The sequence below is a fragment of the Nomascus leucogenys genome, chromosome 8 (assembly GCF_006542625.1).
Source record: "Nomascus leucogenys isolate Asia chromosome 8, Asia_NLE_v1, whole genome shotgun sequence".
Classification (NCBI taxonomy): Eukaryota; Metazoa; Chordata; class Mammalia; order Primates; family Hylobatidae; genus Nomascus; species Nomascus leucogenys.
The window spans coordinates 88,533,061-88,559,221 of NC_044388.1; the positions used below are offsets into that span (position 1 = coordinate 88,533,061).

Genomic DNA, 26,161 nt, shown 5'->3' on the forward strand with positions numbered 1-26,161 from the left:
ACCATCCTGGCCATCCTGGCCAACATGATGAAACTCCATCTTTATTAAAAATACAAAAATTAGCTGGGCATTGTGGCGCATGCCTATAGTCTCAGCTACTTGGGAGGCTGAGGCAGGAGAATTGCTTGAACCCGGGAGGTGGAGGCTGCAGTGAGCTGAGATTGCACCACTGCACTCCAGCCTGGCGACAGAGTGAGACTCCGTCTCAAAAAAAAGGAAAGAAAAATTAGCTGGGTATGACGGCACCCACCTGTAGTCCCTGCTACTCGGGAGGCTGATGTGGAAGGATCGCTTGAACGTGGAGGTCAAGGCTGCAGTGTGCTATGATCCACTTTACTCTAGCCTGGGTGACAGAGTGAGACTGTCTCAAAAAAAAATAAAAAAAAATAATGAAAGAAAGGAACTTGTATTCTGCAATTGTTGGGAGAAATGTTCTAACATACCATTTTGTTTTAGTGCCTCTTTTTGCTTCTGTTTGAAAGTCTTATCTTCCTCATCCGTCTCCTTGGCCTGCTTCTTGGGCTGTTTTAGGGGGTTCTTCCTGCTGGACATGGCACCTGTGCCCCTTCCTCAGACTCTGCCCTCTATTGGACTTTTTCCTTTTTTTTTTTTTTTTTTTTTGAGACAGAGTCTTGCTCTGTCACCCAAGCTGTGGTGCAGTGGTACAAACACAGTTTACTGTGGCCTTGACCCTCCTGGGACCAACCAATTCTCCCACATCAGCCTTCCAAGTACCTGGGACTACAGATGTGTGCCACACCGCCCGGCTAATTTTTTTAATTTTTTTTGTAGCGATGGGGTCTCACTTTGTTGCCCAGGCTGGTCCCAAACTCCTGGGCTCAAGCAATCCTCCCACCTTGGCCTCCCAAAGTGCTGAGATGATGGGCGTGAGTCACCATGCCTGGCCTAGGATTTGCATTTGATGCTTTCTTTTTGAAACAGTTTTATTGAGAAATAACTTACATACCATACAGTTCACCCATTAAAATGTACAATTCAGTAGTTGTTAGTATAATCAGGGTTTCATAAACATCATCCAATTTTAGAATATTTTCATCACCCCAAAAAGAAACTTTACTCTTTAGTAGTTACCTCACATTTCCACCGAAACCTCTCAGCCCTAGGGAACTATCAGTCTACTTTCTCTCCCTATTGATTTGTATATTCTAGACATTTCATATAAATGGAATCATATATGACCCTTTGTGACTGGCTCCTTTCCCATAGCTTTGTAAACTTTTCCAAGTTTATCCATGTTGAAGCATGTACCAGTGTCATAAATTTTTTAATACAGTTGCTGCTCTGGCATTCATTTTTAGGCCTGGCCTAAGTCTTTTGACACCCAGTTGTACACCCAACTCCCCACCGTCACCTCTGGCCTTGTTAAAACTTAGCCTCCTGGCCAGGAGTGGTGGCTCACACCTGTAATCCCACACTTTGGGAGGCCAAGGTGGGAGGATCACTTGAGGTCAGGAGTTCAAGACCAGCCTGGCCAAATCTGGTGAAACCTTGCCTCTACTAAAAATACAAAAATTAGCTGGGCAGTATGGCACGTGCCTGTAATCCCAGCTACTTGGGAAGCTGAGGCACGAGAATCGCTTGAATCTGGGAGGCGGAGGAGGCTGCAGTGAGCTGAGATCACGCCACTGCATTCCAGCCTGGGCAACACAGCAAGACCTTGTCTCAAGAAACAAAACAAAACAAACTTCCCCACCCGGTGTGGTTGAGATATAGCCCACTTGTTCATCTTATAGACCCCCAAACACAACACATCCCTCAGCTGCTGACCATGAAAAAACCTAATGGTTGACTGAGGGCTGTAATCCTGACACTTTGGGAGGGTGTGGCAGGAGGACTGTTTGAGACCACCCTGGGTAACATAGTGAGACCCCTGTCTCTACAAAAAGAAAAAATTACCTGGGCGTAGTGGCCCACATCTCTAGTCCCAGCTACTCAAGAGGCTGAGGCATGAGGATCGACTGAGGCAGGGAGGTAGAGAATGCAGTGAGCTGAGATCACACCACTGTACTCCAGCCTGGGCAACAGAGCGAGACCTTGCCTCAAAACAAAACAGAACAAAACAAAAACCTAATGGTTAACACCAGAGTCTTGGAAATAAATTCCCCTCCTTTGTGCATGTGTTTTTTTAAGGGCGTAATGCCTATAGACCTAATAAAAGCATAATCCCACAGGTCTCCTTTCCTCTCTCTCTCTCTCTCTCTCTTTCTCCTCTACTCCTACTGAGTAGCTGGGACTAGAGATGTGGGCCACCATGCCCAGTTAATTTTTTTTTCTTTTTGTAGAGACAAGGGTCTCACTATGCTACCCAAGGTGGTCTCAAACTCCTGGCCTCAAGCAATCCTCCTGCTGCACCCTCCCAAAGTGCCAGGATTATGGCCCTCAGCCAACCCACTAGGTTTACTGTGATTGCTTTCTCTAGGATCTTGGTTTCTCAAGTCCTCACTGCCTTAATAGACTTGACTCCAAATTTTGTATCTCCAGGCCAATAAGACTGCTGGTAAGCTCTAGGGTGCTTCTTTCTGACTTCTACACTCCTAGGCACAAATCAACAATGCCCTGAGAAGGAAAAGTGGCTGAGAATGCAGGACTCACTTCAGAGTATTTCTCTTCTTCCTGGGGGCTCTTGGACTCTCAAGCCTTGGATGACAGGGTTGCTCTCCAATTGTTTTAAACAGACTTATTTATTTATTTTTTTAAACCGCTTTCGTTGTTCTCAGTGGCAGAGTTAGTTTGTTCAACAAGGTACCTCATCATGGTTGGATGCCTGCATCATTAAAAAAATTCACTGTAATGAAATATCCTTTAAACAAATAAAATTAGATTTTTTTTGAAGTTAATTGTGGCAAAAACAATTTAAAATTTACCTTTGTTAACTACTTTTAAGTGCACAGTTCAGTGGTGTTATATTTACATTATTGTGTAACATCTCTAGAACTTTTTCATCTTGCAAAATTGAAACTCTATACCCAGTGAAATTATATCACCATTTTCCCCTCCCTCTACCCTCTAGCAGCCACTATTCTACTGTCTGTTTCCACGGATTTGACATAATCCCACAGTTTACATACCTCTACATACCTCATATAGGTCAAATCATAACAGTATTTGTCCTTTTGTGACTGGTTTATTGCACTTGGCACAACATCCTCAAGGTTCATCTATGTTATAGCCTGTGATAGGATTTCCTTCCTTTTTAAGGCTGAATAATATTTCATTATATGTATATATCACTTTTTCATTTATCCATCTGTTGATGAACATTTGGGCTGCTTCAACCTCTTGGCTATTGTGAATAGTGCTGCAATGGACATGAATGTGCAAGTATCTCTTCGATATCCTGCTTTCAGTTCTTTTGGATATTTACCCAGAAGTGGGATTGCTGGATCATATGGTAGCTCTAGTTTTAGTTTTTTGAGGAACTTCCCCACTGTTTTGCATAGTGGTGGTACCATCTACATTCCTATCAGCATTGCATAAGAGTTCCAATTTCTCCACAAGATCCCATCTTTAGAATATGCAGCAATTAACTAGGGGGTTTTCATTTTTGGTCTTCTTTGTTTGTACAAACATTACTGTGTCAACATACACAGATTTTAAATTTCAGCCTAGACCTGGAAGAGTGTTGACAGAGGAAGGTGTTAAGAACATCAACTTGAATCAGCTCTAGAGATGGAGAGGGGTTGGCAGAAGCTACCCTAAAGACAGAACATGCTTGATGTGGTAATGAAGTTACCTGCCTGGATTCTGGACGACCCTGGATATTTTCTCCTTTGCTAAGTTAGCTTCTTTCTCTCCCTCAAAAATATTCTTCTCTTCCCTTACCTACTCCAAGGGTACAAGTGACTGGGGTATGCCTGTCACAGATGAGGTGAGGCCAAGATGTGGGCACTACATAAGGCCAGACAGATATGGTGTAAATGTTATTTATTACCATGATTACTCTTTTGGAGATGGTCAGTGCTGTAAATAGAAAGGGAGTTTAAGAGCAGACTCTGAACCCAGACTGTCTGGAATGAATCCAGGCTCCTCTAGCCACTATCTATGTGATGTTGAACAAATTTCTTAATTTCTCTGTGCCTCAATTTCCTTATCCATAAAATGGCAATGTTAATAGCACCCACTATGTAGAGTTATTAGGATTAAATAAATATTCGTTAAGCACTCAGTGCAAACTGTGGGCACACAGCAAGTACTATGAAAGTGTTAGGCAAAATAAAGGTGGACCCAGCCTGGTAGCACCTAGCAAGTCCAGCTTCACCTTTGCTGTGCTGAGTCGTATAGGTGGTGTTCTTGTGTCTCTGGTTTGTTGGAGGACCTAGTTTTAGCGTATTTTAGGTGTCATTAAGCATCCCCGCTCCCTCGATGAGATAGGGGTGTGCGTGTTACAAGTGGTTGTTGGGCACCTTCACGGGGCAACGGTGACTATGGGCTGTACGTACTACCTCGGTAGAAAGTGTTAATGCACATCCCTGGGCGGAGAGGTAACTCTACTCAATGCGTTTTAAGGGGAATCACACATCTCACGGATGGTGTAGATTCTGTCTGCTCCTTGCGTTTCAGTGGAGGTCCACAGAGCTCCGGGGAGCATCAGGGACCGCGGGCCCAGGACGTGTAGTAGGGAGCGGTGCTGTACACTTCCTCGCACCATAGGGGGGATGGCGGGTTCCACACCTGTCGGGGCAGCAGGGACTGAGCTCGTGTGCGCGGAGGACCGGTTGCTCCAAACCTCCCGGGCCAGCGCGCCGGCCGCCGCGTGCGCGCGTGTGTGCAACAGGAGGCTCGGTCTACACCTCCTCCGGGCAGCAACGACTGCGAGCTCGGTGCGTGCCGTAGGAGGTGTCGTTACACACTTCCTGTGGGTCTCGCCGACCACGGCGCGTTTCCGGTGCCGGCTGGAGCCCGGGGTCCGAGTCCCCGCCCCGCTCGCCGGCCCCGCCCCGGCCCGCCCGCGCCCCGCCCCCTGCCCGCCCGCCGCGCTCCGAGCCGGGCGCGCGGAGCTCGGGGCGCACGGAGCGGCGCGCGCCGGTCGGCGGAGCCAGGCTGGCGCCCCCGCCCCCCGCCCCGCTCCTCGGTCCGCCGCCTGCCGGGCGCCTTCCCCGCGCCACTTACCTTCGGTGCCCGGCCCTCCGGCCGCTCTCCTCTCGCCCTCGGGCCCCTCCGGCCCGCCCCGTCCAGCCCGGGCTGCCCGGCTCCCGCAGGCCCCCCCGTCGACCGCGTTCCTATGGACAGACGCACAGACACCTGCAGGTGGGTGAGAGCCCGCGCGCAGGGCGGGGACGAGCGCGCCGACGCCGCGACCCAGGCGGGGAGCCCCTTTGTGTGGGGGGCGGCCGCGCCGGGGTCGACTCTGCTTCGCCGTCAGCGGCCGCGCGGTGACCCGGCTGAACCTTCCTTTTGTCTCCTCTCGGGGGAGCGAGGCCAGAGCGAGGGCAGGGACCCGGGCGGCCGCTCGTCGGCAGCGCTGGGCTTGGGGGTGCGAGGCGCACAGACCCCCGGCGGCGGCTCTGGTCCGCCTGCCCCGGGCCGCCCCGCCGCCCGGCAGCTAGGGTCTCAGCGGCAGCTGCAGGCGCAGTGCGTGGGGCTGGCGCCCGTGCTCCTGCTCTTGGGTCTGTCGGAGGTGGGAAGGAGGGCGGGAAGGAGGAGGAAAAGGTCTGTCCTCTTAGTTTCCAAGTCTTGAGATGCTTATGGAGAAAGAGAGGTGGTTCAGGGCTCTGCCCCACTAGTTTTCCTCCTCGGGTGGCTCGCCGAGGTGCGTTTGGGGCGTGTGTGAAGGAACGTGCATGGCTTCGCTCCCTTATTTATTGTTTCTAACGGAGGAGGGCTTTCTCCAAAAGGCTCTTCCGCCCCCCCACCCCCATCTGAGGCTGCGCACAGTGATTTGTGTTTGTTATCAAATATCTCGAGAAATGTATTCCCCTGGGTAGGAGGAGGTTGGACTGATCAACGTCAAACCAAAATCAAAGAATGTTTTTGGTTCCCTCAAGTCTTTTTTTTTCTTTAAGGTTTTAGATAGGGACTTTAAAAATTGAACATGGCTGTGATTTTTACAATTATATATATTTTGTGTGTGTGTGTGTGTGTTTTGAAGTTTAGGAGTAAAGTTTTGTTTTTTCCCGAACTCGTTAGGATTCGCAAAACGGAATCCTCTCCCGACGAAATAAACAGCTAACAAGCCAGTCAGGTAGTGACAGCTTCCATGGTGGAGGTTAAATTGGAGTGCAATAAACAATGATCTAGCTTTCTGTTCAGGCTGAAGCCTTTATTTCTGCTGATTTAAGATATGAGATATTTCCCAACCCATGAGACCATGAATGTCAGAATTGAGTTTTCCCCCTAGGATTGTGCTTTTCCTATTTTATTCCATGTATATAACCCAACGATTGGGTTATGCATGGATATGGATACAGTGTTTTGAAAAATACTGTAGGGTGATGTTTCTGATTTGTCTTATTTGATTAGCTAGCTAAGTTCATGAACGGTTGCTGTGTATTTGTAGATATTCAAATAATAAATGAGGTTGAATAAGCATCCAGAAAATTAATTTTACAGATTCAGATTTTTAATATGCAGGTATGGATTTATACCTGTATTAATCTCAATCTACTGCTCAGTTCTGGAAACTTTTTTGCCCACCCTGTGAGAATTTATATTGACAAACTTAAGTCTGACAGTTACCCAGGGGATTAAAAAAACGGAGAAGCAGTTTTGGGGGCCATGCATACAATTATATGGACAGTCATATGTAAAAAATAGAGGTTTTCCTAAAAAAACAAAAAGCATTATCATCTAAACTTGAAGGAAAAACGTGGAAAATTATGTATTATTTAAATTTTCATTAAGATTTAAAAATTAGGAAACAGTATACAATTTAATGCACTTTTTTTTAGACACACTGATTTTTGTCATTATAAAAGTTTAGTATGCTTAAAATAGTGCTTTTTTCTAGGAGAAAAATTTATCCTAGATTCTTGTCCCAGTTAAACAGATTAATATTATTGCATGCCTAATTTTGTAAATGCCTGGAGTGTAGATTTATATACACATTACTTAAAACCTAGCAGTGATCAAGCCAGTCCCTTTTAGTTGATAAAATTTTACTAGTTTCTGCTTTGACTTCCAGTCTGCATTAGGTAAATGAATTTAAATTCTGCACAGAGGCACAGAGCTCAGTATGTGGCTCTGGGCCCTTGACTAGCGTTCCTTGTCCCTCTCCATTCCTAATAATAGCCCAAAGAGAAGAGGTATTGAAATTTGGTCAGGCTTTATGGTGAATCCAGGAATGGAGTTCTAGACCACTCTCAGAATTTCAGCATTTAGATATGCATACTCTTCCTTAGCTCTTTAAAATATTTAAAAAAGATAAGCTAACAATTGAATTGCTTGTTTATATATTTACAAGGCTGTCAGTGGTAGTGATAAGATTTAACAAAGAGTCACTGTGTAACTAAGCATTGAGTGTGGCCTGTACTGAGAATTGTTTTGGCAAAGTTGTAGTTGTGCCTAACTGTTTTCTGAGATCATCAATGTAGTCTTTATGTGGGCTAGCTAAAAGATAACACCTTGTTTTGTTTATGTTTTTGTGTTTTTTTTATTTTTTGACTGATACGTAGATAAGAATTTTTTGTTTTTTGTGTAATCAGCAATGATAGTGTAATTAGAAACATTCCAGAGAACCTTACATATTTTCAACTGATTTTCTTTCTGGTAAGTTGGTGTTGAGGAAGGCATATAAATTATTTTTCATTTTTCGTGTTTGAAATTTTTTTCATTTATTTTGACAAATAAGTGCTACTTCCAGAAAATTTGAATTTGTATAAAACTGGATTTTTAAATATAGCTGACATTTACCAACTTCTCTTTTTAAAACAACATTAAGCCGTCCACAGTTAAATTTGATAGGCTTTAAAATCCATGGACTTTTCTAGCATTTTCCTGTTTATTGGTTATCAATGTAGTATCATTTACAAGAAGCCTAAAATGGCCACTTTATGTTAACTGGAATGCTCAAATGACTAGTGTTTTCATTAGCAATAAATGGAAAGCTGAAAAGTAACAATTTTATTCTTTGTAATAGATCTGTGACTTTCAAGTCTTTCTTTTTGACATTTTTTTGTAGCCTGGTGGGGAAGCAGGTCAGCTGTGAGAGGTGTGGACAGTGACCTCTCATTCCAGCCTTTATCATCATCCTGCATTGTTTAACAACAGCACCAACCCCATGCTGCTTGCTGAAAATGCAGATTTCATTCTTGGATTAATATTCTGGTACCAGATGTATGAGGCTGGCTCTAAAGAAGCTTTTTCTCTTAAGTACTGTCAAAAATAGAGAAGCTGAAGATTGGAGAGAAGCCATTTATTTTGAACAGTTTATTTTCTGACAGTTTGTGTTTGTAAAGAAACCTGCTCATAATATTTACTTAAGAGATCTACATAGTTGCCTGAGGAAGCCCCACAGGTTTCTTTTTTTCCTTTAAAAAAGTTTCCATTGAGCTTAACTCTTATGTGATACTTCTTGACTTTGCTTCTGATTAGTTGATTTATGGACTTTATTTACTAGCATGATTGGAGAATTCTTTTGCTAGACTGAAATTGCACTCTGCCTGTGCTCTGGTCCGTTTCCTAGGTAACAAATGCACTGCATAGATTCCATAATGAGGACTGTGGTTGGCTAGTTACTGTGTAAATTCTGTTGTTTGGTAAAGCTTAGTCTCAAATTCAAATAAAGGTCAAGAAACCAAAAGTACTGAAAATGCAAATTTTTGAATTTTATTTTGTATCCAATGCCAACAAAGTTTAATAGGCTTTTCTGGAGAAAGGCAAATTATGCAGCCGTATTCAAGTTTGTTTTGCAAAGTCTTACGCTTAAACAGTTGGAGAGCTTTTTCACTGTTAGTGTTCATACTGGTAATGCTAATGACTCTAGTGACAAAGAAGATGTATTTCAGAAACATGTTATTACACTTGAAAATAATATGGAAAGCAAAGAATCTTGGTCTAGGACAACAGTGATATTCTTATACTGAAAGGAAGTAAATTATGTATCAAAAGAGAAATTATACAACTTTGATGTGAGATATAACATTGTTTTTTAGAGACACGGTCGCACTCTGTCGCCCACGCTGGAATACAGTGGTGCAACCATAGCTTACTGCCTCTTTGAACTCCTGGGCTCAAAGGATCACATCTCAACCTCCCAAGTAGCTGGGACTACAGGCCCGTGCCATCAATCACACTTAGCTAATTTTTCTTATTTTTTGTAGCGATGGGGTCTTGTGGTGTTGCACAGGCTGATCTTGAACTCCTGGACTCAAATGATCTTCCTGCCTTGGCCTCCCTAAGTGCTAGGATTATAGGTGTGAACCCACGTCCAGCCATAACTTTAAAAAAGTTTAAGAAGACATTAAAACATTGAAGCAATATTTAAAAACATTAAAAATCTTACCATAAAATGCTGAATTTCTACTCTAGCTTTTTTTCTTCTCTGCATGAACTTTGGCCAACCTAGCGCCGGGGAGTAGCTCCCCCCTTGGTTGCTGCAAGTTAGAGAATAGCTTTCTCCTTCACTTTACTCTCCTCTGGACATCTATGGATTCTTTAGCTCCAGACACAGGACAAAAAGTAATATATATGGAATGGCTAGTAATTATTAGCTCTTTTGTTTGTTTGTTTTGTTTTTTGTTTTTTTCCCTTAAGAAACCTGCAAAGAACCAAAATTCCATTAAAACCTACTGGAAATATATTTTCACTGATGCCCGAAAATGTTTTTTGTTTGTTAATCATCAAGGATTTCATTAGCTAAACATTAAAATAACATACACATAACTCTTTTTAAGTCTAAATAATTATCCAAAGTTGCTTCCATTGCTTTCCCTTGCTTCTCTGGATTGTTTTTAGATGATTCATTTACTCTTTGGTTAACTTTGATTTCATGCATAGGATACATCTTGGTTGGGTTCTCTTTTTATTCTTGTTTTTTTTTTCAAAACTGATACTACTTTAACCTTTTCTGTCCTTTTTTAATTGCAAGTATTGTATCCCTTCAGTTTTTTCTTATATTTTCTTCTGGAAATACTTATTATTTTAAAAATATTTTCCTTGCGTGATTTAAGGCATAATCACCATATATCAAAAGCTCTACCCTTTTTTCTGTTATAGGACTTCATATTTCTGGGACGGAGTTGACAATATGTGTGAATTCTTAACCAGCTAGGACTACTTCCTCTTCTCAGCTTGTATTAATTGGTTAGGGCTGCCATAACAAAGAATCACAGGCTGGTGGTCTTAAACAACAAAAGTTTATTTTCTGACAATTCTGGAGGCTAGGAGTATAAGCTCAAAGTGTTGGCAGGGTTGAGTTCTTCTAAGGCCCCTCTCTTGGCTGATGGATGGCTGTCTTCCTAAGGTGGCTTCACTTGGTCTTCCCTCTGTGTATGTGTGTGTCCTAATTTCCTCTTAAGAACATCACTTACATTGGATTAGGGAACACACATATGACTTCATTTTACCTTAATTACCTGTATTCCAGGCCTTACTTCCCCTGTAAATCACATTCTGAGGTACCAGGGTTTAGGATGTGAACAGATGAATTTGAGAGGAATACAGTTCAGCCCGTAACACAGTCCATCCCTCTACCTACTGCCTTTCATGAACGTATACTACCTACCTACATATGTACATACATACCTCACTCCACATGTGGGATTTTGTGTGGTTTCATCTTTTATGTCTTTTTTACTCTGTTGGCAATTTGTCACTTGAGTCCCAGGCCCAAATACATAGCAATATGATCAACTTATATATAGTCATTAAAAATAAAGTAGTTAGTTAAAGGCTTTTTGTTTTTCACTCTTCGTATTCATTGTTTTTAAATGTTTTATTTTGAATCACTTAAAGTACAAAAATCCTTTTTTTGTTTGTCTGAGACAGGATCTTTTTCTCTTGCCCAGGATGGAGCGCAGTAACGTGATCACAGCTCACTGCAGCCTCGACCTCCTGAGCTCAAGCAGTCCTCTCACCTCTCAGCCTTCTGAGTAGCTGGGATCGCAGGTGCACACCCGAGCCCAGCTAACTTTTTTTTTTTTTGGTAGAGATGAGGCCTGTGTGGTCCAGATTGGTCTTGAACTCCTGGGCTCATGATGTCCTCCTATCTGGGCCTCCCAAAGTTCTGGGATTACAGGCCTGAGTCACTGTGCCTGGCCAAAATTCTTAATAGTTTTGGAATACTGGAGAATATTATTGTGGCCAAATTCAGTGGAAGCGCTAATTCTGTTATTTTCTTCTGAGTTCTGAGGACTTGTTTCTTTTGGTGCTTTTTTTTTTTTTCAGCTGTTGGTCTTGCTGCTCTCATGGTAAGTTATGCACTATTTGGTCTTTTCACGCATGTCTGATGATTCCTGAATCTAATATCTAGTCGGGGCTTTTCTCCTGAAATCCACATCTTTGTGTCCTACTACGACTGGGTATATTCACTTAATTTTCCACAAGCATTTCACATTCAACATGCCCCAGACTTATTGTCCTCTTCAAATCTGTGTCTTTTCTTTTATTCCCTAGCTCAGTGAGTTGGTACCACCTTCCATCCATCTTCCCAGTCCAGAAATTTAGGAGTTATCTCTGATTCCTTCTTTATTCTTAATCCCATTGTCCATACATAATCAAGCCCCTGGGTCAGTCAGTTCTTGCTCCCCAAGATTTCTCAATTCTGTCTGTTTGCCATATGTGAATCATATGCTACTGTGTTACCTTTGCATTAGTCTTAGTTTTACAGTTAAATATATTCAATGTGCAACAGAAGTCCTTATGGTAAAGCTTCTGTAATCATTTAGTAGTCTGAAGTTGATTGAATTCTTGTAGTGGCTCATGTGAAATGTATCCCTTGCCTTTCATATTTAACACTGTTTATCTGTGGCTTTTATAGTTCAAGGTCACTTTGACTGAATAAAAATACTTGACTCACATTTTTTTCCCCTCAACTATCTTTAAAAATGTTACTCTCTTGCAGGAGTTGGCAAACTTTTTCTGTAAAAGACTGAATAATAATTATCTTAGGTTTTGTGGATCACTGATTTCCCTCACAATTACTTAACTGTGCCATTGCATTGCAAAAGCAGCTATAGATAGTGTGTAAATGAACTAGCCTGACTGTTCCAATAAAACTTAATTTACAGAACCAGGCAGTGGGCTGGATTTGGTCCATAGGCTTTAGTTTGCTGAGTCCTATTCTATTCTGGTAAAATGTGTTGTTGTCAAACTCTAATACCAATATGATTTTCTTTCTTTAATTTTATCTTTTTGCCTAGATACCCAAGGGCTTTTTCTTCATATTTAAAGCCAATAATTTTACTGGAATGTCTGTTGACCATTCCCTGTTAATTCTTCTAGATACACAGTGTTTTTTATTATATTGGCTCAAGTGTTTTTTCATGTTTTCATCAATTATAGTTTTTTAGTAATGTGTTCCATTGTTTTCATTTTCTGTCTTTGGGGCCTCCTATTATATGTATGTTGGATCTTCTTATATCTATACCTTAATATTATTTTTTCTTATTTTTTTATATTTGCTTTATTTTTATGTTTTTTTCTATTTTAGGCTTTAGTGTCTTCAATGTATTTTCCATGGTATCTATCTCTTTTTTTTTTTTTGACAGTCTCTGTCACCCAGGCTGGAATGCAGTGGCACCATCATGATTTACAGCAGTGTCAACATCTCTGGCCCCAGGTGATCCTCCCTGTTTAGCCCCAAGTAGCTGGGACTACAGATGTGCATCACCATGCCCTACTAATTTTTGTATTTTTTGTAGAGACAGGGTTTCACCATGTCGCCCAGGCTGGTCTCAAACTCATGTGCTCAAATGATCCACCTGCCTCGGCCTCCCAAAGTGCTGGGATTACAGGCGTGAGCCACTGTACCTGGTGGTATCTGTCTATTAGGTTTAGTGTTCTTTCTAGTTTTCACTTCCTTTCTGAGTTTTTTCTTTCGTGTTCTGTCATGAACTTTGTCATTTCTTGTTGTACGTCCTCTTGTTATCTGGCAAGATTCATTTTTTAGTTTTTCAATTTCTGATGTATGCTGTTCTTCCATAGCTTCTATCATTTTAAAATTTTTTCCCCTTTTTTCTTTTTGAGACAGGGCCTTTCTCTGTCATTCAAGGCTCAAGGGATTCACTCGTCTTAGCTTCCCAGGTAGCTAGGACTATGGACGTGTGCCACCACTACCAGCTGAATTTTTTTTTTTTTTTTTTTTGTAAAGATGAGTTTCACTGTGTTGCCAAGGCTAGTCTTGAATTCTTGGGCTCGTGATCCTCCTGCCTTGGTCTCCCAAAGTGCTGAGATTACAGGCATGAGGCACTGTGCCTGGCTATTTTCTTAATTCCTCTTACTCATTTTGAAATATGTTACAGTTCTCATCTTTTTTCTTACTGTACTTTTTAATTTAATTGTTCTCTCTTGGTCATATTTAAATTAGATGGTCTTACCTGTACTTTTGGAGAAGGTTTCTGTGATGGAGGTGGAAACTGACAAATACAGTTTTCCTGGTTTTATGGTTTGAAGATTTTCTCCTTTGTTTCTTATCTGAAGTATTTTAAAAATATGGCCACTCAATTAAAATAAAAATGAGGTACCATTGTATACTCATTAGAATGGCTAAATGAGAAAGATGAAAAATACCAAGTATAAAGATGTAGAATAGCTGAAATTCTCCTGCACTGCTATTCGAAGTGTAAATTGGAATGGAAATGTAAAGTGGTACAGCAATTTGGAAAGCTGTATGGCTATGTCTACTAAAGCTGGACATATGCTGCAAATCCTGTGACTCAGTAGTTCTACTCTAAGATCCATACTCACCTAAATATATGGACTAGAATGCTCATAGCACATTTGTCATTGCTGCAAACTAAAATCTGTCCAAATGGCCATCAGTCATTTTTGTTCCCTTCCACAGTGAGTCTGACTTTGGCTGTGTAACTTGCTCTGGCCAGTTGGACATTAGCAAGCATTATGCAACAGAAGCTTGGTAAGTGCTTACATACTCCGGGAAATAATGCCCTGTGACCACTATATAAGGACATCCTGGAGTAGGAGAGGTTACATGGAAGAGAATCCTGGTGCCCAGCCAATGACCAGTACTTACTGACAAACTTGTGAGTGAGGCCATCTTTGACCTTATAGTTTAGCTGAGCTTCCTTCCAGCTAAAAGTAGCTACATAAACAAGTCCAGGTAAAGCCAGAGGAGAAACTACCCAGAAAACATAGAATTGTGAGAAATAAGAAATTGCCGTTTTAAGCCACTAAATTTTTAGGTGATTTGTTATACGGCAATATTAAACTGACTCAGATTGAATAAATACATCATGGTATATTTACACAATGGAATACTGTAGAGCAATGAGAGTGATAAACAGTCTACAGCTGCATGCAGTAGTATGTGTGAATCTCACAGACATATGTTGAGCTAAAGAAGCCAGACAGAGCAGAGTTTATACTATATGCCTGCATATATAGAAAGTCCTCAAACAGGCAGAATCATTCTGTTCTGTTAGAAGCCAGAATAGGGGCTACCCTTGGAGGAGCAGTGACGAGAACAGAGAAAGTAGAGGCTTCTGGGCTGCTGGAAAGGTTCTGTTTCTTGAACTGGTTGCTGGTTACATAAGTGGGTTCTGTTTGTGAAATTGTGAAATGTCAGCAAGTTCACTTATTGCTGCCTTTTTCTGAGTGTATATTTCAACATAAAGAAAAAAATGTGGCTTCTTGATGTAGCCTCCTCTCTGATGTTCTCTGAGATTAACCTCCTCTGGTTATCTGTTTCCTTTATTCCCATTCCTGCCTCTTTGTTTGATTTGGATTCTAGTCCACAGTGTTTTTCCTAAAGCCTCTTAGGTTCCCGTGGTCTTGCATTCTCCCCCAGAAACTCAGAAACTTTACTGGTTGTTCTTAGATACAATTTCACTTAAAAAAGATCCTCTCTTTTTGATGGTAATTTCTTCTTTCCCAGCTCTTAGAATCACCAGAACTCTCTCCTTTTTCTCCCTTCATCTGCCCAGTTGCTTATTCTGTGTAGGTTCTGTTTTTTGGGCGTTTTAGCCCTGCCTACTTATCTGGTGTCCATGGGACTGTCCTATCACCTGATATTGTTGAACATTTTGTCTTTTGTTATTGTCTACCTATTTTGTTATCTTCCCATCTCTGGGTGTTTTTATTTTTCCCATGCAGATAATTGTAGATTCACTTGCAGTTGTAAGATATAATACAGAGAGGTTCTTTGCATGCTTTGCTCAGCTTCCCCCAGTGGTAACATATTGCAAAATTATATTTATAATATTACAACCAGGATATTGACTGTTTATGGGCTGAGTAGTGTCCCTGCAAATTCATATGTTGAAGCCCCAACCCTCCAGTACCTTAATGTAACTGTATTTAGAAGCTAGGGCATTAAAAAAGGTGATTAAGTTAGGATAAGATTGTTGGAGTGAGCCCTAATATAATCCAGTCTGGTGTCCTTATAAGAGGAAATTTGGACACAAAAAGAGACATTAATGACATGCACATAGGGGAAAAAACTGTGAAGAAAACAGCAAGGAGGAGGCCATCTGCAAGCCAAGGAGAGAGGCTTCAAAAGAAACCAAGCCTGCCAACACTTTGATCTTAGAATTCTAGCCTCCAGAATTGTCAGAAAATAAACTTCTGTTGTTTCAGGCACCCAGTCTGTAGTATTTTATTATGGCAGCCCTAGCAAATGAATACACTGACATTGATAAAATCTACCACTCATAGTCAGATTTCCAGTTTCAGTGGTACTCACTTGTGTATGTGCTAGGTTCAATACAGTTTTTTTTTTATTCTCCAATTTAAAACTTTTAATTAAAAAGTAAACTTTAATGTCAAAAATGGGAACTTGCGGAGGTTCAATACAGTTTTATCACATTTTTAGGTTTCTGTTTCTACCAGCCTCTCCACTGCTCCCCGCCACCATTTCTAACATCTTTGTATGATTGGATTTGAGGAGAGTCCAAAACTCAGCATCTGTTGTCTTGCTTGCATAGGAGTCCTTTATTTATTTTTGAGTAGTTTTTTTGTTGTTGTTGTTGTTATGTTAGAAGACTTATTTTCCCTATTGATCAAAGGGGACAAATACCTGATTAGGCAAGAAAGAGTAAGATATGCAATACTCTGTTTAATAATAGCTTTTCTGGTGTATCTGATTTGTAGTGATAAGCCAATATATATTTGTTGCAGGGAGTTTAATTCTTCTCTAAGTGACTAAGGTTGTTAACATTTTCATGACAATTCTGGTACAGTTATTGGCTTTGTTTATTTGTCATCTTCTGAAAACAAGGAGTTCTGCATTAGTGAATTTACCATATAACTAAAGTTTATCTCCTGGAGAAAACAAGATTAAAATCATTTTTAGTGAAGATGTTCTTTAAACATAGCTTAAGTAAAGGTGGCGGTTCAGTTTTTTTTAGAAATCTACAAAAGAAGTCCTTTTCTAGCATGTAGATGAACCCAAGCAGATATGGAGAAATTTTCAAGATTTTTCTTTTCCCTCCCTGGAAAATTCGCTAAAGTTTTTCAGTTCTGAAGTTTTACAATAAACTTAGACCAGTTTACTACAACCAATTCAAGGAAGGATCAGTCAACCCGACTTACAAATCCATAAAATTCACGGATTTACCAAAATCTTGTTTAAACAGCCTTTGAAGATTCTTTTAAAGTTTCTTTTATGTTGATATAACTTATATAAAATGCATAAATCTTATGTGTAGACTGGAGTGATTTTTCCCCCTTTTATTTTTAGTTGAGATGGAATGATTCTACATGTTTTTGGGATACAGAGTAATATTTCAATATGTGTATACAACATATAATGATCAAATCAGGGTAATTAGGACACCCATCACCTCAAACATTTTATTATTTCCTTGTGTTGGGAGCATTCAAAATCTTCTCTTCTGGCCTTTTGAAAATATGCAATAAATAATAGTTAACCATATTCATCCTACAGTGCTGCGGAACACCAGAGCTCATTCCTATCTAGCTGTAATTTTGTATCTGTTAACTAACCTCTATCCATCCCTCTCCCTTTACTCTTCCCAGCCTCTAACACACACAGTTATACTCTCTACTTCCATGAGCTCAAAAATTTATTTCCCACATATGAGTGAGAACATGTGGCATTTATCTTTCTGTGCCTGAATTACTTTGCTTAACATGATGTCGTCCAGGCTTATCCACGTTGTGGCAAATGGGATTTCTTTCCTTTTTATGGATGAATAGTATTCCATTGTGTATATATACCACATTTTCTTTATCCGTGCATCGGTTGATGGACATTTGGTTTGATTACATGTCTTAGCTATTGTGAAAGTGCTACAATAAACATGGTGGTGCAGATAATCTCTTTGATACACTGATTTATTTGATACGCTGGTTTTCTTTTCTTTGGATAAATACTCAGCAGTAGGATTGCTGGATTAGTATGGTAGTTCTGTTTTTAGTTTTTTGAGAAACTTCTATATGGTTTTCTATAATAAATAGCCTTTGAAGATTTCTGTGAAATTTTAGCTGAAGGTACTCCCATTCTACCTTCACAGCAGCATTTTAAGGAATGTTCTGCTTTAAAAGTTGTGGGTCATATGATAACATAGTCTTAGAAATATTTTCCTTTTGAATTTTGTTAATGAATATGAATATATCCATTGAAAAGCATATATTCATGATATTCTGCCTATGATAATATTTTGCTTATGAGTATATTTGGAATATGAATATCTTTTTGATACGTATATAGTTTTACATTGTTTTTTGGCCAACTGGCTGGCTGCTTTCTGGTAGATAAAAGTCTCAACACAAACAATATTTCTTATTTACATTTTTTTTCTCTGAGACAGTTTCACTCTGTCACCCAGGCTACAGTGCAGTGGCGTGATCTCGGCTTACTGCAAGCTCCGCCTCCCAGGTTCATGCCATTCTCCTGCCTCAGCCTCCTGAGTAGCTGGGACTACAGGCACCCGCCACCACGCCCAGCTAATTTTTTGTATTTTTAGTAGAGATGGGGTTTCACCGTGTTAGCCAGGATGGTCTCTATCTCCTGACCTCGTGATCCAGCCACCTCAGCCTCCCAAAATGCTGGGATTACAGGCGTGAGCCACCACGCCCGGCCTCCTATCTACATTTTTCTAATGATATGTTTATATACTGGGATAAGGTATAAAATCTGCACTTTCCATTAATGAAGTGATTGCCTCAGAAGTTTAGGGGTTTTCCTATTAAAATTATTATTATTATTTTTGAGACAGTCTCTCACTCTATCACCCAGTGTGGAGTCCAGTGGTGCGATCTCAGCTCACTGCAACCTCCACCTCCTGGTTCCGGCGATTCTTGTGCCTCAGCCTCCTGAGTAGCTGGGATTACAGGTGTGTGCCACCGTGCCCAGCTGATTTTTGAGTTTTTAGTAGAGATGGGGTTTCGTCATGTTGGCCAGGCTGGTCTTGAACTCCTGACCTCATCTGCCCGCCTTGGCCTCCCAAAGTGCTGGGATTACAGGCAAAACACCACGCCTGGCTTTACAAATTATTTTTGGTGTCAAAATTTATCCTATTGATTAACCTTAATATCATTTAATTTTTTTTTTTTTTTTTTTTTTTTTTAGAGATAAGGTGTCACTGTGTTGCCCAGGCTGGTCTCAAACACCTGGGCTTGAGCAATCCTCCTGCCTTGGCCTCCCAAAGTGCTGGGATTATAGGCATGAGCCACCGTGGTCAGCCTAGTATCATTTTTATTTGATGCTTTCCTGTTAATCATCAAATAGATATTTTATAGTTACTTTATTTAGTCATCTAAGAACATACTATTGGCCTGAGAAGTAAACATGTCCTGGCACATTACATAATAAATGATATTCTTATTGAATATAAAAGAATGTAGTTCTGTATAATATTTTTGAGAAAAACGGCGCACTGATAAAAAGGTTAGTAGGTTTGGCCATGTCAAAGTTTAAACTTGGTTGGGCTCAGTGGCTCATACCTGTAATCCCAGTATTTTGGAAGGCTGAGGCAGGAGGATTGCTTGATCCCAGGAGTTTCAAGATCAGCCTGGGCCACATAGGGAGACCCCTATCTCTACAAAAAAAAAAAAAAAATAGCCCAGCATGGTTGCATGTACCTGTGGTCTTGGCTACTTGGGAGGCTGAGGTGGGAGGCTGAAGCATGAGGATCTCTTGAGCCTAGGAGGTTGAGGCTGCAGTGAACTATGATCATGCCACTGTACTCCAGTCTGGGTGACGGTGCCAAACTTTGTCTCCAAAACAAAAAAACTGAAAAAACTTTGTTTTTTCAACAAAATAATGAAATTAAAAAGGAAGGAGCACACTTTGGGAGGCTGAGGTGAGAGGATTGTTTGAGATCAAGAGTTTGAGACCGGCCTGGGCAACAAAGCAAGACCCTTGTCTTTACAAAAAAAAAAAGAAAAAGAAAAAGAAAAATTAATCAGGCATGATGGCTCATGCCTGTAGTCCCAGCTACTTGGGAGACTGAAATGGAAGGATCACTTGAGCCCAGGAGTTCAAGGCCATGGTGAGCAATAATGGCACCGCTGCACTCTAGACTGGGCAACAGAGCGAGATCCTGTCTCTTGAAAAAAACAAAATGAAACCAAGTTGAGAAGTGAGAATGCTGCCAAAAAGGCAGCCAACCAGGGCTGCAATGGAGAATAACAAGGAAGGCTTCTTTCAATCAAGTCTTCAATTGGTCTAAGAAGAAAATCTTCCATTTCAGATTTAAAAAATAAAGAGGAACCAACACCTTGCAGAGCTGGTAGCCAAGCATTTCAGGCAGAGAAAACTGTGGCATAGAGAGACAGGAAGGGCATGAGGTCATACAGCAGACTGCACAGAACAGCCAAGATTCGAAACCCTAATGCTAGACCCCAGCTCTCATCTATGACTTCTAATAACTGTTCATTAGTGGGTCCAGCATGGGGGCTCACATGGAGCAGGCCCTACTAAAAAATAATAAAACCCTGATAAATAATAGATAAGATGAAGAGCAATTTATAGAAGAGAAATGTTCAGCCTCCATGATAATCACACACAAAATACTATGGCAATCCAGAAGCTTTTTTTAAACACTATCAAATTAGCAAAAGTATGAAGTGAAATAATACCCATTTCTGGTGAGTAGAAAGGAGGAGGGGAGGAAGTTATTCTCATATGTATTGCTGATGGCAATATGGCATCTTTGTTTTCTTATAAAACTTTGAAGTATAATATACTTCGAAAGATGAACCTATCAGTATGTATAGTTGATTAACTCTTACAAATTGAATACATGTGACTAGTACTCAGATAGTAAACAAGACATTATTTATTCCTTGTGCTTCTCCCAGTATATCTAACACAATCCTTCTGAAACAAAATAAATATCCTGACAGATTGCTGAGTCATAGGGTATATATGCTCTGCTTTAATGTGTTCTCCAAAGTAATTGTATCAGTTTATACTTGCACTAGCACCAGCCCTGTGTAAATGTTCCAGTTGCTCCGCTTTCCATGATTATCATTTTGAAAAGCAATGTGTCAATATATTAAGAGCCATAAATATATTTCTACCAATTTATCTAGTAATTCTAATTGAAAAGATAGAGATACATGCACAAAAACATTCAATGAAGCAGTCTAAATTTTGTCTGCTGCAGCCTCACGCCATTTGTTGTCTGTGGCTGCTTTTGTGCTGCATTGGCAGAATTGAGTAGTTATGATAGAGATCCTGCAAAGCAGAAAATATTTACTATCTGACTTACTCCAGAAAAAGTTTGCTGACCCTTGCATTAGAGCATTATTTAGAATAGTAAAAGATTGGTTGGCAGTAACCGATATGTCCATCAGTAGGGGAATTATTGGCTAAATCCTTGATAAAACTGGATCTAGCCATTTACAATGATGATTATAGAGACTGTTTAACCAACAGATTTAATGGGCATTCACCATGTGTTAGGTACTTTTCTAGATGCTAGGAAATCAGTAAAAACAAAATACTTGGCGTCATAGAGCTTAAATTTTAGTAGTGGAGATAGAGAAGAAACAAGTAAAATAACATGTAAGGGATAAGTGCTAAGAAGGAAGAAAAAAAGCAGGAAAGGGGGATATGAAATATTTCAGGGTAAGGTCTTGACATTTTAGATTAGGGTTGCCAAGGAATATCTCACAGAGAAAGTGACTTTTGAGTAAGCACTTAAAATAAGTGAGAGGGCTTGACATTCAGGTATCTGGAGGAAGAGCATTTGAGGCAAAGGGAATGGCAAGCACAAAGGGTCAGTTGGAAATGTGCCCTGATATGTTCTAGGAACAAGAGTTTCAAGAGCTGGCTGGTCACGGTGGCTCACTCCTTTAATCCCAGCACTTTGGCAGGCTGGGGTGGGAGTATTGCTTAAGCCCAGAAGTTTGAGACCAGCTGAGAAACAAGACTCCTTCTCTACAAAAAATAAAAAAAATTAGCCAAGTGTGGTCGTGCCTACCTGTAGTCCCAGCTACTAGGGAGGCTGAGGCTGCAATGAGCTGTGTTCATACCACTGCACTCCAGCCTGGGCAACAGAACGAGGCCCTGTCTCAAAAAAAAAAAAAAGTCAAGGGCTGCACCAGAGTGAAGGAGGGAAGAGAGTTGCAAGAGTTTGGACAGATATTGCTGGTGGTAGTGGGTAGGGCAGATCATGTAGAACCTTCTGGCAAAATGAAAAATCCCTATTAAAAATTGTTCAAGTAGGAAGTAGAATGATTTTTCTCCCTTCCATTTTCCCTCCTTCCCTGATCATGACTATCATGCAAAGCTACGCATAAGGAAAAGACTGGAAGAAATACCCTAAAATGCTAAGTGTTAATGTGCTGGGGTTATAAATTATATATATATTTGCCATGCTTTCTATAATTTGGCTATATTTTATAATAAAAAGCATAATTAAAAACGAAGTATTTTAAATATTTCTGTCTTTTAATACCTTAGAAATCGAGTACTTTAGATCTTTCTCAAGTTGATTGTAACCTGGCTTTATTGATGGTGGGCAACAGTGTCTTAAATCATCTAAGGAGTTGTTGATTTTTTAATTATGTATTAATCTTTCAGGGTTTGAACCAGAAGGAACTGTAGAGATTATCTTTTTTTTTTTTGAGACAGAGTCTCACTCTGTCACCCAGGCTGGAGTGCAGTGGTGCGATCTCGGCTCACTGCAACCTCCACCTCCTGGGCTCAAGCAATTCCCATGCCTCAGCCTTCTAAGTAGCTGGAATTACAGGTGCGTGCCACACTACCCCCAGCTAATTTTTGTATTTTGAGTAGAGACGGGCTTTTGCCATGTTGGCCAGGCGGGTCTCGAATTCCTGACCTCAAGTGATCCGCCTCCCAAAGTGCTGGAATTACAGGCGTGAGCCACCATGCCCTGCCAAGATCAACTATTTTTAATCCCCTTATTTTACAGATGGGGAAATGATCTAGAGAAGTGAAGGAGCTCTGGCTTCTAGTTCCTTTTCATTGTATGTTTCATCCCCATTTAATCTGAGGTTATCCAGCACCAGAGTGATTTTTGTGATTCATAATTTACCTAATCTTATCTTTATGATAAGATTATGACAAGAAAATCATTGAAAATGATGATATCTGAGTCTGTTTTGTCCAAATCTTCTCAGTGCCAAAACCACTATAGCAAATATGATGCCAATAATGAAATTTTTTAATATATGTATGTGTGTATATATGTATATATGTGTAGATGTATATACATTTTTTATTTATACAAATTTATAGGGTACATGTAAAATTTTGTCACATGTGTATAATGCGTAGTGACCAAGTCAGTGTATTTAGCATGTCTATTGCTGGAGTACAATACATTTTTGTTGAAGATAGTCACCCTACTCTGCCATCTAACATTGAATTTATTCCTTCTATCTTATTCTATGTGTACCCTTTAAATCGGTTATCTTCATCGTCCCCTTGGTCCCCTCACTCAACTTTCCCAGTCTCTGTTATCTGTCCTTCCATTTTCCACCTCCATGTGGTCGAGTTTTTTAGCTTTCATGTGTAAGAATATGTGATACTTGTTTTTTTGTGCCTGGCTTTATTTCACTTAAGATAATGACTTATAGTTTCATCCATGTTGCTGAAAACGACCTGATTTTATTCTTCCTATAATGAGTTCTTTAGGCTAGCACCCTGGTTAAGACCAGACTTTGTACTCAGACTGCCTGGTTTTGAATCCTGTTTCTGGCCCTTATTAGTACGTAACTTCTCAGTGCTTTAGTTTCCGCGTTTATAAAATGAGTATAATACTAAGTATAAAGCCCATGGGGTTGTCGTGAGGATTAGGTAAATTAGGTGGGTAGAGTGCCAGGCACATAGGTTATATTATTACTGAGGCTTAAATATCTAGAAGAGAGTATATTTGAACACTAGATAGCAAAGAAAATTAGGCTTAACAAATCCTTGAATTGTATGGTGTGAATTCTGTATGTCTCTATTTTGACTTTGCAGGCAATGTAGTAATTTATTAAGAACGTTTTAAAACTAATAATTTTAATTAGCATAGTGGTTTCAAATTGTATGTTGTTGTAGCACTTCACAGATGGTTATCAAATTTTGTTGAAAAGGATGTTTACTTTCATTTCATTCAGAGAAATACTGTGATTTTGGTAAATGGCCTGAGTGGTTAGGTGATGAAAGGTGGGACAGGATGCGTGATGAAAGGCAAAGCACGGGGTCCAGGCAGCTGTAGGAAAGATTGCTTGTTTACTGGAGCGGGCAAGAACTTTGCTTTGTGAGTATATAGGTCAGGGCAATAAAGAGTTCGATTTAAGCTGACAAACAGCAGTGAAGGGGGATCAAACAGAGAACGATGAGTATGTATCCCTTTCCTTTGAAATGTGTCACCAAATTCTAGCATTTGAGTGTCCCTTAGTATCAAAGAGACAGAAGACTGCTGAACTCATATAATGGATATAATTAAGAATGAACAAATTGTGTTTCTATAAAGTAATTTTTGAACTATAGGGTAAAGCTTTTGGTAAAATCTGAAGTATGGAGAAAAATGAAATTTATAGGGTAATGTGGCAATTTGTAAAAACAAATGTTAGAGGCCAAGCGCGGTGGCTCACGCCTGTAATCCCAGCACTTTGGGAGGCCGAAGCAGGCGGATCACAAGGTCAGGAGATCGAGACCATCCTCGCTAACACAGTGAAACCCCGTCTCTACTAAAAATACAAAAAATTAGCCGGGCGTGTTGGCAGGCGCTTGTCGTCCCAGCTTCTCGGGAGGCTGAGGCAGGAGAATGGCGTGAACCCGGGAGGTGGAGCGAGACTCCGTCTTAAAACAAAACAAAAAAAAACAAATGTTAAGAATGTTTTTTCTTTGTGGTAATTAAGGATAATTTTATATGTGTAGTGTGTCCTGATGTGTTACGTGTTTATACGTGTTTGTGACTACTTGGGTACTTGGGGGTTGCACAAGGGGGTTGCACAAGGTTCCGTTACTTTTTTTACTGGGAAAAATATGGACTCTTTTTGCAGTGCTGATATTATTTTCTTTAGTATTAAAATTTCAGAAGTTTTTGCTTGCTCAAGCTACTGCTTTTTTTTTTTTTTTTTTTTTTTTTTGTAAACACAGCTGGATAAATGCAGATAGAGTCTGCAGTGTTTCTGCCACACTAGCTTTATTAGAAAGTTTTTGCCTTTTTTTTGCCAGATCATGGGTTGTGATTTAGGGTTTCTGTGGGCACATTAATTCTGAGTAGAACCTGAGATTGTGCTTAACTACAAGTGTGGTAGTTTTGGTAGTGAGTTCATAACAGGACCCAGGTACTTACATACTCAGTGGTCATTGCTGTTGTAGCAGTTGTGGTATTTAATTGAACTTGAAGGTCACTTGGAATATTTCTAGGCCATTACATTAGACCTCTGAGAAAAAAGTTTTAAGTGCAATTCAATATTTATGATTTAGTTAATAGTTAAGCTAAGGACTTTTAGAAGTATTTGTGGGTAGAAGGAAGGAGGCCATACATTTACGGAGACCCTGATAAAGCATGAAATTGTGACGCTGAATTTGCATTTCTTTCCCAACTCTCTGCTGATGCGCTATGCTCTGGTCCAAGGGGTGGCATATGACTCTCAAATAGCCCCTGTATCCTTTCCTAGTCACTCTTTTCAGGGCTTAGGTTGATATATCATATGCATATAAGAATGTTTAGAAAAGATGTGTGGAATTGACTATTTTAGGTTTTGTGTTTTTTTCGTTGTTTTTGTTTTTTTTCTTTTTAAGAGACAAGTTTTCAGTCTCATCCAGGGTGGAATGCAGTGGTGTGTGATCACTGCTCACTGTAACCTCGATCTCCTGGGCTCAAGTTATTCTTTTGTCTTAATCTCCTGAGTAGCTACCATTATAGGCATGTGCCACTATGCCTGGTTAATTTTTTATTTTTTTTATAGAGATAGGGCCTCATAATATTGCCCAGGCTGGTTTTGAATTCCTGGCCTCAGGTGATCCTCCTGACTGGGATTACAGGCCCTGAGCCACTGTGCCTGGCCAGTTTGATTCTTTTGAATGGGTATTTTTTGTGTGATATCAATCAAACATCTATACCTGTAAGATCAAAGTATAACCCTAAAATGCTGTATCTGTTTTTATTTCTTTTCTTGTCTTGTCTTGTCTCGTCTTGTCTTCTCTTTTCTTTTCTTTCAAGAGATGAGGTTTCACTATATTTCCTAGGCTGGTCTTGACTTCCTGGGCTCAAGCAGTCCTCCTGCCTCAGCCTCCCGAAGTGCTGAGATTATAAGCGAGATTCTATCTTTTAGCCTTACATGGTAATTCTAAATATTTTTGTGGGTTTTTGATCCCTTTGAGAATTGGATAAAATCTTTGGACTCCTTTCTTATTAAATACATATCTATATATACAACCTATAATTTTGTATACATTTTAGGAAATATGTAGACTCTTGATGCAGTATGCAAACAATCTCTATTTTGTGTGTTTACATTTTAGCATATGACTTTCTTTTAAGAATAGAAACCTTAAAGGCTTGAAAAGGATTAGGAGACTGAGCTTCTGAGCTTCCAGGGAAAATTTACTTTTTTGAGAGAGCAGAGATTAACATGCTATTTTTCCATC

At 40.2% G+C, this 26,161-nt stretch overlaps 1 protein-coding gene across 3 annotated transcripts in view; it reads left to right on the forward strand.

The window, feature by feature from the left end:
- The first annotated feature begins 4,978 nt into the window (after positions 1-4,978).
- Positions 4,979-26,161, forward strand: part of KIAA1958 (KIAA1958 ortholog) — a 178,069-nt gene continuing 156,886 nt past the window's right edge. For 2 of the 3 annotated variants that reach the window (XM_030817627.1, XM_030817628.1), the window contains exon 1: positions 4,979-5,268. The gene's annotated coding sequence lies outside the window, so the exon portion shown is untranslated. The remainder of the gene's footprint in view (positions 5,269-26,161) is intronic. The other variant, XM_030817630.1, reaches the window with a different exon arrangement.